Here is an 18,566-nt window from a genome sequence, read left to right on the forward strand (position 1 = left end):
TAACCAAAATATGAGATCCCTTTTCTTAAACCAAATGATCCCATAGAGATTATTGGGTCGGTTATAACCAACACCAGAGAGAAAATCATTGATATCGATTCAACAACTAACGTCAATCTTTAATGTCTCTATTAACCGAAGCAAATAAGCAAAATCAAGTGCCGCAAAAGACGGTTTTGTACTAGTATATGTTAGCGCAGCGTTGTAGTTTACTAAGTATACACGGTTACCTTGAGACTTTATAGATGTTCTTACAGGTTTTGATCGTAAAATGTTGGGCTTTAATTGGATTTTTGAGTCTTAAATTATTTGATAATTATGAGTTGCGTTTGAGTAGGGGATAGTCAAACAGAATATATCCTTTCTTTGTTGCAGAAATAATAACCAAGTTAGTTAGTAATAGTATGAGATCATAATTCTTTCGGTACATTAAAGTTATTTTATCACATTAACAAATCGAAACACCAACTGATTATTTTGATAAGGAACACTTTTTAATTTGTATGGTCATCGCGTGTGGATGCTGGGAAATGCTAAACCTTAATGGACGCATGCTTTTTTTTTCTTTAAAAAAATCATTTTTGTTATATATTATACTCAGTGCTTTGAAGGAAGGTTCTTCTGCTTTGTTAAAAGAGGGTCAAAATGTGTGGATTTAGTTCTCATATCTTTTGTTAAAAACATAATTCCATTTTGAAGCTCCTAAACTTTACATATTTATTATTCTTTGGAGACATAAACTAATTAATAGCTTTTACCGACCAAATGGAGTATAAGTAGTGTTGCAAAGCCAGAAACAAGAGCATCCTTCTAAAAAACATAGCAAAAATGCTTTCCATGACCACTTTACTCTCAGCCTATGCTTCCTTGTCAGCCATAGCCATGTTTATATGCACATTCTTCAACGAAATGCTGCCCGAACCCATAAGAGATTTCATCAATACCAAAATCTCTGACTTATTTTCTAACATTATGTTTTCTGATTATACTTTTCTTATTGAAGATCGCTGGCAAGCAGTTGAAAATGTTACCTTTTTCGCTGTCCAACTCTATCTTCCTACCAAAGTTGGCCCTTCAATAACAAAACTTCTTCTGGGTAACAATGACACCAACAATATAATTGCTCCTCCCAAAGAAGGTATTCCTGTTGATACTAAAGTTTTCGACTTTTTCGATAACATGAGATTGGAATGGATTCTCCGGCAGAAAAAATCCGACACTTCTTATCATCGTAACCCTAAATACTTTGAATTGAAATGCAGAAAGAAAGACAGAGAAAGGGTTATGAACTCCTACTTCCCTCATATTTGTACCACTGCTGAATCAATTTTCAACAAGCGAGATAGCCTTCAACTTTACACTTACGATCTTGAATATTCAGAGTGGCAATCTACTGTGTTCAAGCATCCTGCTACTTTTGAAACTCTGGCTATGGAGCCTCAACTTAAGGAATCCATAGTTAAGGATCTTGATTTGTTTATGCAACGGAAGAAGTATTTTCAGAGTGTGGGTAGAGCTTGGAAGAGAGGCTATCTTTTGTATGGTCCTCCTGGAACAGGGAAGTCTACTCTTGTTGCTGCTATGGCTAATTATCTCAGATTTAATATATATGATCTTCAGCTTCAGGGAGTCAAGAATGATGGTGACCTTAGGAGGATTCTTACTTCAACTACTAATAGATCCATTCTTCTCATTGAGGATATTGATTGCAGTACTAGATCTTCGCGCTCTCGTTCTGATTCTCACCCTTTAATCCAAGAGGAGGATGATCGTGATCAAGCTACAAAGAAACGTTCTTATGATCCTGGGGTAAGTTTATGTTTTATCACAGTTTTTTTTTGTAATGAAATAGTTCAATTCTTTCAAAATTATAAATTTATATATTAATTCATGCATATAGATATCACAGTTATTCAGTTTTGCAGTTTACTTGAAAGTTGAGCTTATTTTATCCATATTACAGTAATCCTGGTTTAGTTTTACACTTTACTAGCAAACGAAAATTAGCAGTAAAATTTCTAGGCAAAGGATAAAATTCATTTGAAATTTGTACCATGTGAAAAAATTGAAATGTTTTCAACTCTAGAGTACAAAATTAAAATTTATCAATTGACCGTAACTTATTTATTTAAAGGAATATGGTAAGGCGTTTAACCTCTGCTTGACAAGTTTGTGGTTCGATTTTCCACTCTGTCAAAATTTAGCTCTCATTGGTAGATGATCTGTAAATTCCACTGTAAACCCTCATCGAGGTCTGTAGTTTGCCCTAACATTTGGAGTTGGTAGACCTACCCTTGCTTAAACTTTTCACAATAAAAAAAATTATTTAAAGCAACAAGTAAGTACTAAAGTCGGTCCCCGACGGCAGTGAAAACCGTGTAAGGCCGGTTAAAGCTGCGACTAGTGTAGAAACAAACAAATTACCTACAAGTCGTTTGTGTGGGAAATCAAATTGGAAACTTCTTGGAAGAATACAACCTTGATTTGATTGGCTTAAATTGAGACACTGCTAATTCACATGTTCAAGTAACACATGTTTATTTCAAAAAAAAAGTAACACACGTTTTTATGCTTTTTCTTTCTAATAGCATGATATGGATTGTTTATGAAAATGGAAATCACATCTGTAGCTTTCTTTTTAGTCATCCGTCATTAAATATTTAATTTTGATATAACAGGTGACGTTATCGGGGCTGTTGAATTTTATAGATGGACTATGGTCAAGTTGTGGAGATGAAAAGAAAAATTAGATCCAGCATTGCTAAGGCCAGGACGTATGGATGTTCATATTTACATGGGGCATTGCACACCAACAGTGTTTAAAAAACTAGCAACAACTTATCTCGGAATAGAACATCATTACCTGTTTGAAAAGATTGAATATCTGATTCGAAGGAAGTCCATTACTCCAGCAGAAGTAGCACAACAACTCATGAAATCTGATGATCCTCAGATTTCACTTGAAAGTCTAATTAAATTTATTAATACAGAGAATCAAAAATTAGAAAAGGTGACCGTGTTTAAAAGAATTCAGAAAATAATAAGGAGAAGAAGAAGTAATAAAAACAAGAAATTGTTTTTCTTGGAAAAGGAAATACTACTAGATATAGATATTGAGATGAGAAGGTTGGAATAAATTATTATATTATATTCACCTAACTTATTATTTTTCTTATTTCTATACTCTCTGTTTTACATTCTATTTAATTTTCTCATTTTTTCTTTTTTTTTTCCATTAATTCATAACAAAAATTTCATTAATCAATAATAATAACAAAAAGTATAAAAATATAGTTAGGTGGTTTCAATGATTTATAAGCAGAAGAATGCAGTATAACTTATTATAAAAGAATGCATTTGTTTTACCCAGTCAAGTGTTGATTTGAAGATGAAATTCTGTTATCAGGCGCTTACTAAAGAAATCAATTTCAAATTCCTTTTAATAACAGAATTCCATCTTCAAATCAACTCTCGGTAAAAACGGCACAAACAAGATTTTCACTTTCGATCTTTGCATTCCAACTTTGATCTCTGCATTACGATAATCCACATTCTTCAATCAAATTTGAATTGAAAATAGCGAGATTGGAGAGATTTTTAAAAACAACTAGTTCAAAAAAGCTTGAAATGCAGATGCAATTGAAGAAATCACAATACTTATACATCACAGATGTACCTAGACTGAAGAAAACGAATTCATCAACTACAACATCATCGGAATTCTAATTCCAAAGAGCTACACATTCATAAACTTCTCACAAGCAATCAAAAATAAAATGTAAATATGATTCCAACTATAGGATCGACAACAACCAATGTCAATCAAGAATGACATGATGGTAAGATTTTATCTCCACCTAAAGGAAAAAGACAATATGCTAATGGAGTATCCTCTATGGACCATATATTTCTAGTAAAACATCATTCAACAATACTACAACATGAAACATGTAAACAATATAAGAAAACTTATTTGTTTCACAAGAACCACTAATAATAATATTACTTCAATTTTTGAATCAGTACAATCAGATAAAACATCAACTTTACACAATGCAGACGAAAAATAGTGAAAGCCAATGAAATTGGCTATAACTTATTTCTACAACATATTATTCAATGTTTAACATAGTATTGCGTCAATTTCAGTCAACTGGAGTGAAATGAAAGACGATGAAATTGTACAAATAGTGAATAAACATTAACAAGTGAACAAACATTATAAAAAGTTCTAACAAGTTTCATATGACTTTCAAAACAGTGCAATGCAATTTCAAAAATAAAAAAATTTCTCGAGACAAGCTTATTGCAACAAAAGTTGTGACAAATTATTAAGTTACTATATGTATATTGAAACAAAAAATAAATTTGCCACAACAAAGCTTTTTTTATCCCTCAGAACATTGGAGAACTAATTTTTTCTAGAACTTTATGAGGATTAGGAGTATGTATGAATTTGATGTATTTTTTTTTTATCAATTTTAGAGAAATCAGGATTGTGCAACCTAAACCTAACAAATATGGACTGGACAATCGACCAACGTAAAAGGCATAATGGAGGACCTCTTAGTAAAAGTGTATACATTCATCTTCCTCGCCATGTTTGTTGGGTCTGGTCACTCTACTGGTTTTACACAAATATTGAAATGAATGTGCATCACAAAATATTGCTCTAGTTTCACTTGGAAGCTTTTATCTCTTTTTAGCGTTTGATAAAATCGTGAGTTGTGAATGAGCTTGACACTGGCTTTTATAGTAGAAGCTTTGGGGAAGACCTGTTTGAATTTCAAACCAGTCATTTGGAGGGAAATCACTTCTATGACTATCAGCTTCTGACTTATGTTCCAGTAGTCCAAAAGGTTGCCATTTGTCGAAGCATGGCTTCTGTCTCTAGAGCCGCATGTTCTTATGACTTCTAGTATAGCAGACTCAATATTAAGACCTACTTTGTAACAAAAGAGAGGCGTTGGGGGATAGGGATTCTCTAGCTTATCCTTTTTGTCAATTTGGGAACCGCATGATTTGACTCAATATTAAGACCTACTTTGTTTCACTTCTTGCTTATGGGCTTCTGTATCTAGATCAGAAATAAGGCTTGAGCCTTTGTCTTTTTAAGGCCTTTCTGCTTTGTGTTTAATTTAATGCTTAAGTTGTAATCAATATTCAATAAACTCATTAGCATAAACCAAACTTAATTTAATTCTTAAATTAAATATTTTGGGGATCTAATTTTCTTATTAATTATTTTTATCATAATAAAAACTTAAGGAAATTGTGTTTCAACAAAATTGACACCAAGTAGTTTCATTATCTAGAAGGCTTAGGCCCTATTTGCAATTTGTGGCAGCAGATTGGCACACCATACCGATTCCAACGAATCTCCTCCATATGATGCTTGATGATAATTCGAAGAATCCTAATTTTGCAAATTGGGATTAGAGAGGCCAACATGTTCTCAATTTTATGCTCGGTTCTATCTCAAACTCATTGCTTCCTTACATTGCCAACGTTAGAACTACTCTTGAAATATAAACGAAATTAATCAAAGCTTATTCGCCCAGTTCCAGATCGCGCATTCGTAATCTCCGAGCAAAATTGCAAGCTCTATCAATGGGAACTTATCTACTTACAGGCTTAAAGAAAAACCTCTTTATGATCAACTGGCCATATATAAACATTTTGTCCCCGAAGATGATTTAATTGATGTTATTTTAATGGGACTTGGGTAGTCCTATCACCATTTTGTTCATGCAACCGACACGAGAATGGAATCTATCACATTTGATTATCTTTATGGTCTTCTTCTCTTATAGGAATGCTAGCTTGCTAGTGATACTATTATTGAACCTCTTTAACCAACTGCCTTATAATCATGTTGCCCGTCCTATGGACAACAGTCACATAGTGGCAAAGGTAGACGTCAAACTCATAGAGGGAGCAATCCTTTTCTGCACCGATACATCACCAACATTCTGATTTGTCCAACTCTAGTAATCACACCTTCTCGACTTCCTTAAATTTTGATCATACTCAGTTAATGCAACAAAATAATAGAGAACATTTAACCTGCCAAAACTGTAGAAGACTTGGTCATATCACTCATAACTATTCGTCTCCAAGATTTCATCGTGAAAATAATTCCCCCCCATAGTCAAAAATTGATATAAGACTCGCGGTTAATCAGCCTAGGTACTAGACTCTAGTGCAACTCACCACCTCACTTCTAATCTTGGGAACCTCAATCTTCACTCGGAATACGTTCATTTTTTGATGGAGTTTAAATTGGTAATGGTTCTCAACTTTCTATTGATCGTGTTGGTAACTCTATCATGTCTACCGATTCCTCCAATTTTCAATTACGTAATATTATTTACGTTCCTAAGTCAGCTCATAATTTATTATCTATTTATGCTTTAACAAACTCTAACCATGTTTTTATTGAATTATTCTCTGGTCAATTTTATATCAAGAATTTGGAAATAGGGAAGATTCGGCTTCAAGGTTAGAGTAACAACATGTTATATTCCTTCTACTTGTCTGCTGCAAATAATTGTTCGGCTAATTTACTAGCTTATCTCTTTAGCATGGCCACTTAAGACATGCATCTTTTTCGAAAACATATGAAAAAATCAAAGCCAGTAAAACCTACAAAGGCATGCCGATTGTTATTTAGATCAATTACGGCCTCATACGCGACTTGGGCAAATAGAGTCCTTTCAAAAGGCACTCTAGCTTGTTGAGAAAGATCATTGGCAATCATGGGATATTGTAGCCAAGGCCCGTCCAGATACATGGCCCTTCAGAGCTGCGACAGAAAACATCTCAGTCAAAATGAACAAAGTATATAGAAGCTTCAAAAATATAAAAGTAAAACTTTTCATTATAAGTGTGTACTTATTAAATTGGGCTTGCTTTTTCGGAGATACTATAACAGCATCAGGAATCTACTTCAACCATAAAAAGAGAAGAGAAGGAGCCATCCTTGAACCTTGTGCAACGACAGGAGAATGAGGAAGGTTGGAAGTAGTACGTGAGTCCTTCTTCCACGTTTGACTCCTTTGAGGCTTTGGAACATGGTTCTTATCCGAAGCATCAGCCTCATGCTTCTTCACCACAGAAGCCTCTCCAGCTCGCTCACTAACCCTTTTCGAACCAACAGAGGGTCTGACCGCCTTTTTAGACTGAGCTCTACCCTTTTCAGGCATTTCACCACTCTTCGACTTCCCTAGAACATTCTTAGTAGGCTTATCTTCTATAGTGACCACCTTTAAAAGATTTTGCACCTTTTTTGGGCAAGCAATTGCAGCCTTTGTAGTAAAGATTGCCGCACGTGAATCCTTATGCACAAAGGTGAAATGAGCAAGAGTAGTAGGCACCTCTTGAGGTTTAGAGGGTACGACCTGTTGAGTAGAATCTTTTCTGAAGTACCTCTTCTATATAAAACAAAAAAATTAAAGGTTAGAAGAGGTTGAAGACAATGAAGAAAAACTTAAAGCAACAAAATCTTTAGCTTCTTGAGAGGATACCCCCAAGTAGCTTGATACTAGAAGAGTGGAGCCAACTCCAAAAAAGGAAAAGGAGGTTAACCGCTAGGGAAGGGAGGAAGAAGACACATCACCTCCTCTCCTTAGAGCTGCAACCTTCTACTCCTCCTTAGTCGTAATCCGTTTGACAGAAGGCATGTTAGAGCATGTAAAACACAGGTAGGGATAAAATCAAAATAAGGTAAAAAAAACATCATAAATACATGTAAATAAAGCTGCATATTCAAGAGATCCTTTAAAATACACACCATCTTTAGGGACTGAAGGAGAAAAGGGACGTTTCGGTTAATATAATCCATTAAGGCCTCTTTAGTGAAGGACGGGTCCAAACCCACCAAAAAGTCACATATAGCTTTCTCGTCCTTCGATCAAAGCTTCAGCAAATGCCACTTCGCCTTATTTAAGGGATCATCGTTCCATGATGACCAAAAGGGGAACCCATTAGGATATAAAGCCCCCTTCACTAACTTCCCACCTTTATCCGTAAAAAGTAAAATCTAGAACCAATTGAGTTTAAAATCTTTGTTTCTGGAAATCTTGTTCTTTACAAATGACTTCTGATTCGAAGGCAATTTCGAAATCCACATAGAGTCGTCAAGGCCTAATCTCATGGAAGGAGTCCATATATGGAAAAATAGAAATATATTACTCTCTATGTCCAAATCCTCTACCACCTTAACCAAACCAATGAGATCCATCCAGCCATTCAGGAAAAGATGAGGCGGAAAAATGCTGAACTCATTCAACATATTATAACAACGTCTAAGGAAAGGGGAGTCTAACCCCATTTTCCAAAAACAAATGGTAAAAACCCAGATGGCCTTACTGTCTGAACTTGTGGGGGCATGATAGAATACCACCTGACTTAGATTCCTTTGTTAAGAAGTTATTGCTTATCATTAACTCCTTTATATTCAATTAGAACTCTACCACTACTAGAAAAATACCCTTTAATGACACTTATTAGCCGCGGTTTGTGTAAACAACTAATGTCAAAGGTCATTGGGGCGATTGGTTCAAAACTGTTCGAAACGAAGGCCGCCTGGACTATATAGGCGTTCGAAATTGAGAATCCACCGCTCCAATTAGTCCCTCTAGGCATTTTATTGACTCCTAGGTGATATTTAGTCGTCTTGCCTCCGCCTAGGCCGCGTCGACGTCACCTAGACCGTCTAAGCGACAAGGAACAAAAGCATTTTTTTTATTATGAATTTATTTTTTTGGTTTATTATAATTCAATTTTAAGTTGTTTCAATGATGTTGTTGTTGAAATATGGATGTTTGCACATTTTTAAAGATATATGTTACAAAAATATATATGTTTTTCTATATTAAATAATTTTATATTATTTTTAGATATTATAATACGTATTTTAATTGAATTAATATAATAATTTATTGATTAACAAATAAAAATTACATAAATACAAATCCAATTAATCTCCGATTAATTTCGACTAATCCCCGGTTAATCCCTAAGGGCTATGTCCGCCCGACTAGGGCCTAGCATTTTTTACAACCTTAAACAATCAACTCTAATGATGTATTATTGGCCACAATTGTTTAAGTAAACCGAGGCTAAAGGTTCATCATTTTTAGTTGCACGCTCAATTAAAGATCATTAGAGTCTGTTTTCTAAAGTGATTGTGGCCAATATGGCATCATTGGGGTCGGTTGTGGCCAGTATGTACCCTTAGATCAAACCAATCTCTTTAAACAGAGGTTGGGCGGCCGCCCAACCCCTTTGGGCGACGCCCGATCTTGCTCGGGCGTCGTCCATTCCTTCCGGGGATCCAATGCCTATAAAAGGCACGGATCCCCATGCATTTAAGGAGGAGCTTTTTGGGAAAGATTTTCTCACTCTAAACATTTTTAGAGATAGAAAATTGATTTTTTGGGAAAAAACATTTTTTTTCCTAAAAATTCCAAATCTCCTAAAAGTTAAAATTTTACCAAAAACACCGATAAAGCACGATTCGTGGAATCAACCGACGTCAACCGTCAATACCGAACTTAAGGTATTATCCGAGGACTAGACTCGTTTTATTTCCTTTAATTTATTTCTTTTATTTTTTATTTTTATGTCATAGTTTTTATTTATTTATTTATTTATTTATTTTATCACGTTTTATTTAATTTTGCGTATTCATTTAATTTTCGTCTCGTGTTAAATAAAATTTGGTTTTGTTTTAAAATAAAAAACCTCGTTTTGATATCCCAATACGAACCGTGATCCGATTAACAGGTAGTTCGGGTATTAAAAGATGTTGTAATTATAAGTTTTTTAAAAAAGGATATTTCCGAATAACGTTTTAAAATAAAAACGACGTTTTAGGAACTTCCGTTATAGACTATGATCCATTTTTGGTAGTTCGGAAATCCAAAACGATTGAATTAGACTTAATTTAAAGCTTTTGAATAAATCTGGAAATAATTGGAGTGCTGCTGTAATTTACCATTTCTGTCACTGATTGCTGTTTACCGACGGATTTTCCGTCGGTAAATCTGCCAAAATGTAAAAAATGCTGTTTTGATCCCTCTTTCTTAACTTTTAAGGTTTTGATCCTTTATATATATATATGTATATTTATGTAATATATATTTTCAAACTATTTTTAGATATTTGGTACATATAGCTATTTAGGATGTTTATGTATTATTTTTCATTAATTTGATCTAATTTAAGTATATGTATATATATTTTCTTTAAAGTCATTTAAACTACATTATGTATATATATATATATAGTTTTTGGGCTATTTGGGTTATATTAGTTATTATTAGATAAAACTATTTTGGGGATAAATGTTATTTTCTTATTTAAGAGCTTTACCCATTATTTTGACATGTTTAAAGTAAAAATGTATTATATTTAGTATCTTTGTTATTATTTCTTATATATTTATTACATAGTATCTTTTCACTTATTCTTATTTTATCTATAAATATTTCATGGTTTTTTTAGCTAAAATGTATATATATGCCTATATTATTTTCTTTATTCTTGGGACATTTATGGGTCCATATTTTAAATAGGTTTTATTTGGAGTGAATTTTGATTTAATATGTTATTGTTGTAATTATGACAAGTAAAGAGTCTATTGAGTAAAAAAGGGGAAAATAAATCACAAAAAGAGTTTTCAATTTAATTATTTAAACTAAAGGTTTTTTAAAGGTTCCTAATGAAAATAAATAGTGTCTTATTGACATTTTAAAATCATTTCTTAAAACATCACGTTTTAAAACCTTAGTCCGTTCCAACGACGGATTAAGCGAACCTTGTAATTAAAATCGTTTTCATTGTGAATAATAGAGTTTTTGAATCGTTTTCTTAAATGATTTGTATAAAATAAATTGACTTGTATGCTTAACCACGTTTTCTTATTAAAGGTTTTTATCTTGATGTTTTCAAACGCTTGAGTCGTTCCAACGGCGATTCGGGTGAACTTCATCAAACGGGGTTTTGAAACGTACCTAAATCGTTCCAACGGCGATTAAGGTGCGAACCATGTAAATGAACTCGTTTTGGGGAAGTGAATTAGTATAGAATTAGTATGTAACACGGAACATAAATCACGTTATAAATAAATCAATTCTTCCTTCTCCCCCTCTCTTTCCTATGTATTTTTGAACTGATGTAAATGGGTGATTCTTTACCAAAGTGGCTTTTCAATAATATATGCTCAAAACGGTTTTCAAAACGAGAAAGAAAAGGTTTCAAATGAATTTTAAACTTAAAGGAATATACGATTAGTCCGTTATCGCCTAACATGCTGAGTAGGAGGCCGGTGGTTCATAACCGGGCGATGTCGGGGTGCCTAGTAGCCTTTCTCCGGAAAGGAGCTAGCCTTCTCGGCTCGTACCTAAGTTTCCCGAACCCACACCGGTCTCCCGCAAGGGATCGGTGTTCATTTTCCCATTCGTGGGTGGCGACTCTTCCATATCTCCGAGCTCCGGTCCTGCCGAGCAGCTTGATTCCACGATTGGTTGCTTTCGGCGCCAATCACCGCTTACGTCGCCATGAGGTGTCCACCCCACGGTCCGCCCGGGAGATTAGGCCGCGTCACCTCGTCTAACAAGTGGCGACTCTACTGGGGAAGCGAGAAATTTGATTCCGGAAGGCGTGTATTAAGCCCTTAACGGGGACGGATCGTATTATTTCTTTTCATATGCATTCATGTGCATTATTGCAAACCTTTTGGGTAATTTCCGCGAAACCTCTAGCGAGAGTCCATTCGTCGCTCGAAAGAGGCTAGTGTAAGTTCCCCCTTACAGTAAGGCGCCAAAGGGTCCCCATCCATTCGTTAGGGGCAAATTTGTGCGGTCCTGTGAGGTCCCGCGCTCAGCCGTGTCAGCATATAGTAGCCTTAGAAGTTGCCATAGGATTACCCGTTACTATTTTTGGTGTGATAAATGAATCAGTTCGTGTTTTCAAATCGCCATGATACGTGTCTAAATCCTAAAGTATATAAAGAAAATGAGATGATGCGTTAATATATACTCTTGAATCGGTGTACTAATTACCCTAAAACATCGAAACGATTTGAACTAAAGACGACTTAGCCATCTCGTATGAATGAACATGTGCGGCCCGCCTTGTCCCTTTCTGTGTCCCGACGAAGGCACACGTTCAGGAAATACGTTATGACGTAAGCACGTATTAGTATGAATCGGTTTGGTGTTAAGGATAGTTACATTCCGATACAAAAGACTATATTAACAGTAGCCGTTATTCACATTCTTTAAATAAATTGGGATAAAACGAGATCATAACGAAACGAAAACGAAGAACATTTCTGTTTTGAACGACCCTATCGTAACGTGAAAAGTTTCGTACAAGTAGACCGTCCCTTCCGAATAAAAGACGAGCTTTTACGTTATGCCCCGTGTCGTTCTTAAGAGAAATGGACGTGTCCGCAGAAGTGACTAAGAAAAGAAAAGCGAAAAATGAACTAAACGACCAAAATCATTCCGAATCTACGATATATGTCAATCCCGAGAGTAGTTAAAGAAAATAAACCAATGCCGTTGAATACGTGCCTCGAACGAGTGTATACCCCGTTTAAAATCTCGAAGCCGAATTAAGCCAAACCGCATAAATTGCGCCATATGGACGAGACTGAGGGTTTTGACTAACGACTCGATCATTTCGACCGTTACCAAAACTGCAAGAAATATGGCCCGATGTACGTGTTTGCTTAATTCGCGCCTAAAGGAAAGAAAACGGTGATATCCTCGCTTCGAACAAACACGCGATTCAACGAAACGTTGATTTTCTATAACCACACTAAGATGATATATCCCGTGGATTGGGAAGAACAAAGAATTGTTGCTAGCCGAAAGATTACCGTGCGCTCAAAATAAGACTCGCCGTCTTTTCACGTAGCTAAAATGAGCAAACGGATCCTCGACGCTAAGAACAAACGCGTTACGCGATAAGTCCGTTCCCTAAAATAAAATCCAAAAGTGATTTCATCACTAAATAAACACGTGGCTGCGTCTCTCGATAGATCCAAAAGATCCCGTTGTAATCCAAAAATCGAGACACGAACCCGCGCGAACAAAAGGGAACGAGTCATTGTCAATAACGAACGATTGGACTGAAAGAATAACTTGTACTGCGTCTAAAAACCGAGATATGCTCAAAGGGAGTCAAAACCCGAACTAATGCATCTCGCAAAATGACAAAAGATGAGTTATTCTGAAAGGACAATCCAACTTGGTCGATTTCTTAGTCACTGAACGCTGATGCGTCAAAAATGAACTGTGTTGTATGGTGAATGATTTATTTTTCCGCAATAATCAACGGCATCACGCGTCCCCTGGACCGCAATGTGAGCCCCAAACCAAAATCCTAAGAAAGAGACTTGGACCATCGAGTGTGTGGAGGAATAAGGGTGGAAGAGAGATGCTGTGATACGTGTAATTAGACTGACGTTTGTTCTTCTTATCTTATATATCCGTAAATAAATAAACGCACACACCACGAATCATGCATATAAAATCATGCATACATGCTAATGGATGACCGTTCGCGCAGACTTCATCATTAAGCGGTTGTGGTTTCGCGAGAGTAACCGGCTAGTCAGGCAGTTCGATCAGCTACAGATTGACAGTTCCGAATCGGCAATTGTGGCTTCTGAATCATCTTCATCCGAGTATACTCAGTCTTCTGTCAGTATGTCTACGACCGACGAAAAGGTGGCCGAGTTAGAAAACTCTGTGAACAACATTAACGATCAGTTGGTCGCAATTTTGGCCCAACTAGCTGAGCTGGCATTGAAGGATAACAAGAGTGGTAGTAAGCGTGCTGAGAATGAAGTGAACACTGGTCCCCGCTTCGGGAACGAGGATGACTATCAGGATTATATCCAAAAACAGCTTGAGAAAGAGAAAGCTAAGGAAGAGGAGTGGAAGCAACACATCACTCAGGAGGTGCAGGATCTGCGTGGGGGAAGTTCCGGGAGTCAGGACTTTTATAACTTGAAGAATTGTTTATCGGCAACTGCTTTGCCTTTGAAATTCCGGCTCCCTGACATGAAAAAGTTCGATGGAACTGGGGATCCCACTGCCCACATGAATCAGTATGTTTCTGTGATGAAACACACGATCCTGACTGAGGATCAAGTCCTGGGGTTGTTTAACACTTATCTGGAGGGGGCTGCCCTCACATGGTTTCATGCATTGCCGATGGTGACGAAGAGGGATTGGAAAGAGTTAGCGAAGTCATTCATCGCTCAGTATAGCTTCAACACAATGCTTGAGGTCACTTTGAAGGAACTTGAGAGCACTAAGCAGCAGACTGGGGAATCCTTTTCCGATTTTGTAAGGAGGTGGAGGGCCAAGGCCGCGATCATGAAACAGAAGCCGCTTGAGTAGGACCAGATCCGAATGGTAGTGGGCAACACATTGCCATATATTAAGAATGAACTGCGGTATATGCCCTTTACCGATTTCAATCAGATGTATAGCTGCGCCTTGACAGTTGAGGGGGATGGAGAACCGAAAAAGGCGTATACCAAGTGGACGAAGTCGGGATATAGTGCCGGAGGGCCAAGTGCGAGCGCAGAATCCGCAGCAGTGAAAGTGCTTGATCTTAATGCTATCAAAAAGAGGCAGTTCGCCAAATTTGATCAGACCTACGCAAAAGTTTTCGAACGATTGCAGAAAAAGGGGTTGCTAAAAGCTCTTACTCCTTATAACAAAGCTCCACCTTCTCCGCAGATACAAGCTAGGGGATACTGCGAATTCCACAGCAGTTATGAGCATACTATTGAGAACTGTGAGAGGTTAAAGCACGAGATCCAAGATTTGATTGAGGAGAAGAAGATAGCTGATCCGTCGTCAGCAAACCCTTCCACTAGGCGTAATCCATTGCCTAATCATAGGGTGAGCATGATCGGATTCAGTCTGAAAGAAAGTGTAGTGATGGAATCCTTCGAAGAAAATGAAGAGGAGTTGCTGGACTCCGATGAAAAAGGCAATATAGGAAATGGTATATATGTGTCCTTCCTTGGCGAGGAACAGGAGGGTGAACCGATGGATGAAGGGTTGGACGGTGGAGCACCGTATGATGAAGATAGTGCTGAAGAGACCGGGGAAGGGTCGTCTCGGACTATTGTGCCAGAATTGGGTCTGTTTAGTGGTGGAGAGAAGCCCGATGTGCACTTGCGTGAATATATGCGCGATATGTTTGTTGAATCCTTCGGGGTGGACGAGATTGCTCAGTGGTTCCACCATTCGCTGATAGGCGAGCCTTTGGGGTGGTTCCACTCATTACACGACTCTTGCAAGCATGATTGGGATCAATTGTCAGATCTATTTCTAGAAAAGTATCAAAGAGCTGAGGACATGACTGCAGAGCGCTTTGCGATGCAGATCGGACCTATCAAGCGTCCGCTACCGAGGGTCAATAAGTATAATTGCAACAAAGATCCGATGGAACACCTTCATTTCTACTTGTCGGCCATAGCGCCCTTGGGTTTTAAGGAAGAAGAGATCACCAGCTTGTTCTGTAATTCATTGATGGGTGAGCCGTTGATATGGTATATGTCACTTTCGATGTATGTTAAGACCGATTGGGCGGCAATGACGAAGAGGTTTATCAAAGAGTATACGGTATGGATGTTGGCGGATCAAACCCCGGACTACCCATCTTATGAAACGCTCGAGGCAGTGTTGTCAATGCCTAGGTATGGTGGATACCAGGATCCTGTTGAGCATGCGAGGTTATTCCGCAACCATATGTACGATGCCGGATTCCCGCAATGTGAATTACATGAACATTTCCCGGAAACTTTAATGGGAGAAGCCTTGTTGTGGCACCAAGGCCTATCAGATGAGGAAATGGGTCATTGGATACCGCTTAGGAGTGCTTTTGTGGCGAGATATGAGATGTATGTTCCATGGACGGGATCCCTGGAAGATCTGGATAGGATTAGGCAATTCCCCGAGGAACCATTCGTGGATTATGCTAGGAGGTGGAGGCACCGGTATGAGCAGTGTCACGAAACAATGAGTGATAAGCTGCAGCTTATGTGCATACAGAGAGGAGCTATTCCACTGGCAGCAAGGAGAATGAGTAGAGTGTCCCTCCGGGATTATGATGATCTGATAGGCTGGGCATTGTATGGATCGGCGGATCTTTTTTATTTGAATCCGAACGTTCCTCACGTTATGGATCTAATGATTGTAGACATTTGGGAAAGTTCCTCGGACGAGGAAGATGCTAATCAGAGGATTCCTATCAATATTTAGGATGAATCGGATGATGAGCCAGAAATCGCCGTCATGACAAGGTCAGGACGAGTGGCCGAGGGAAAGGCACCTATGGTTGAGACTGAGATAGGGGAAGGGTCGGCTCCTAAGCCCGATGACCAAGTTCTTGAGCAATTGAAGAAGACACAAGCTAAGTCCACGGTGTGGGAAGTTTTATGCCATTCCAAGTACCATCGTGAGAACTTGATGAAAGAGCTGCAGAATTTGGTTATTAGTACCGATACCGAACCGGCAGCACTACTAGGGGCAATCATGGCTCGAAAGAAAACTGAAATCACGTTTACCGACGAGGATCTCCCAGAAGAGGGGAAGGCTCACAATAAGCCTTTGTACATCCGAGCGGAAATCAACGGGAAGAAGACTAGCTGTGTGATGGTCGATGATGGATCGGCTATTAATGTCTGCCCGTTGAAACTCTTGTCTAAGTTGGGAGTGGAAAGAGGAGACTTGACAACCTCGGAAACTGTGATTAGGGCTTATGATGATAACTGTAGGCATATTGAAGGAGTTTTTAAGGCCAAGTTGAAAGTGGGGCCACATGAAGAAGAAACTGAGTTCACGGTGCTGGATATCCCGGTAACCTTTGCTGTATTGTTGGGACGCCCATGGTTCCACAAGTTGGGAGGTATGCCCTCCACGCTCCATCAGATGATCAAGTTCCCCTTCGGGGAGGAGATAGTGACAATTAGAGCTGAGAAATTGAGCTCGGTGGCAGCATTGGGAATTGAGCCTCAACTGTTCTCCGGATTCCAAGTTTCTGGGATCTACGAGTCTAGCATGACCACCGATGTGGTGAAAATGATGAAGGGAGGCTTCATCCCTGGTATGGGTTTGGGAGCACACCATCAAGGGCTGCCAGAATTTCCGGACTTCAAGAGTCAGAAAACCCGGAGGGGTTTAGGATATGAACAGGGAGGTCCGTCCAACGCAAGTAGTGAAGGAAAAGTGGGCCTAAGGAAGTATTTCGTGAATGAAGGACATGGAAAGGTTTATTCAGGGACCCCTGAGTCGTGGACTAGCACCGAAGGGAAGATTCTACCGGGGTTCGAGATCTTCAATGATGTGACTGACTGGGGCAGTGGAAAAGCGAGCTGCTTTGTCGAGGAGATTATGATGTTAGACTTGAATGCCGAGGAGCAAGTCATCACTATTGAAGCAACTGCAGGAGCGGTGAATGAGCCTAGTACCTCCAAAGTTCATGAGAAACCCGAGGACCTCGATGATGAAAATTGTATTACTGCTTTATTTGAATCAGATGATGTACTCGCCAATACTATCAATGAAATGAATTATAGAAATGTCAACTTTCAATCTTGGCACGGATGAAAATCCTAAACTTATACAAATTGCTCAAGAATTAACTATTGAAGAGAGGAAAGAATTTGAGAGAATAATTAAAAAATACGAAATAGTGTTTGCTTGGACGTACGAAGACATGCCAGGAATCGATCAATCAATCGTAACTCACTGTATTCCGACATACCCCGATGCTAAGCTCGTGAAACAGAAACTCCGACGCATGAGACCGGAATGGGCAGATAAGATCAGAGAAGAAGTGAAGAAGCAGTTAGAAGCAGGGTTCATCGAAGTAATCGACTATCCCCCTTGGGTCGCAAATGTAGTGCCCATCGCGAAGAAGGACGGCAAAGTGAGAATGTGCGTCGATTATAGAGATCTTAACAAAGCATGCCCGAAAGATGAGTTCGCATTGCCTCATATTGACGTATTGATCGATAGTGCAGCATCGAGCGTCTTACACACGAATGTGGACGGTTTCATGGGCTACATGCAAGTTCAGATGGCCGAGAAACACAAAGCAAAAACCTCGTTCACAACTGAGTGGGGAACATACTGCTACAGGGTGATGCCGTTTGGTTTGAAGAATGCCGGGGCAACTTACCAGCGAATGGCTACAGCACTGTTCCATGATATGATACACAAGGAGGTAGAAGTTTATGTGGATGACATGATGGTCAAATCAGAGACGAGAGAGGGGCATTTTGCTGCACTCGAGAAGTTTTTGGCCCGAATTGCAGAATTCAAACTAAGGTTAAACCCGAAGAAGTGCTTCTTCGGCGTTTCATCGGGGAAAATCTTAGGCTATATAATCGAAACAAGGGAATTGAGGTAGATCCCGACAAAGTGAAGGCCATACGAGAAATTCCAGTACCAAAGAATGAGAAAGAAGTGAGAGGGTTTCTAGGGCAGGTTCAGTATATCAGCCGGTTCATAGCAAGACTCACT

The 18,566-nt window shown here is 38.4% G+C and overlaps 1 pseudogene; it reads left to right on the forward strand.

The window, feature by feature from the left end:
* The first annotated feature begins 735 nt into the window (after nucleotides 1-735).
* Nucleotides 736-3,179, forward strand: LOC136210893 (AAA-ATPase At1g43910-like; annotated as a pseudogene).
* Nucleotides 3,180-18,566: the final 15,387 nt, after the last annotated feature.

This window comes from Euphorbia lathyris, chromosome 1 (genome assembly GCF_963576675.1).
Source record: "Euphorbia lathyris chromosome 1, ddEupLath1.1, whole genome shotgun sequence".
In the NCBI taxonomy this organism is placed as follows: Eukaryota; Viridiplantae; Streptophyta; class Magnoliopsida; order Malpighiales; family Euphorbiaceae; genus Euphorbia; species Euphorbia lathyris.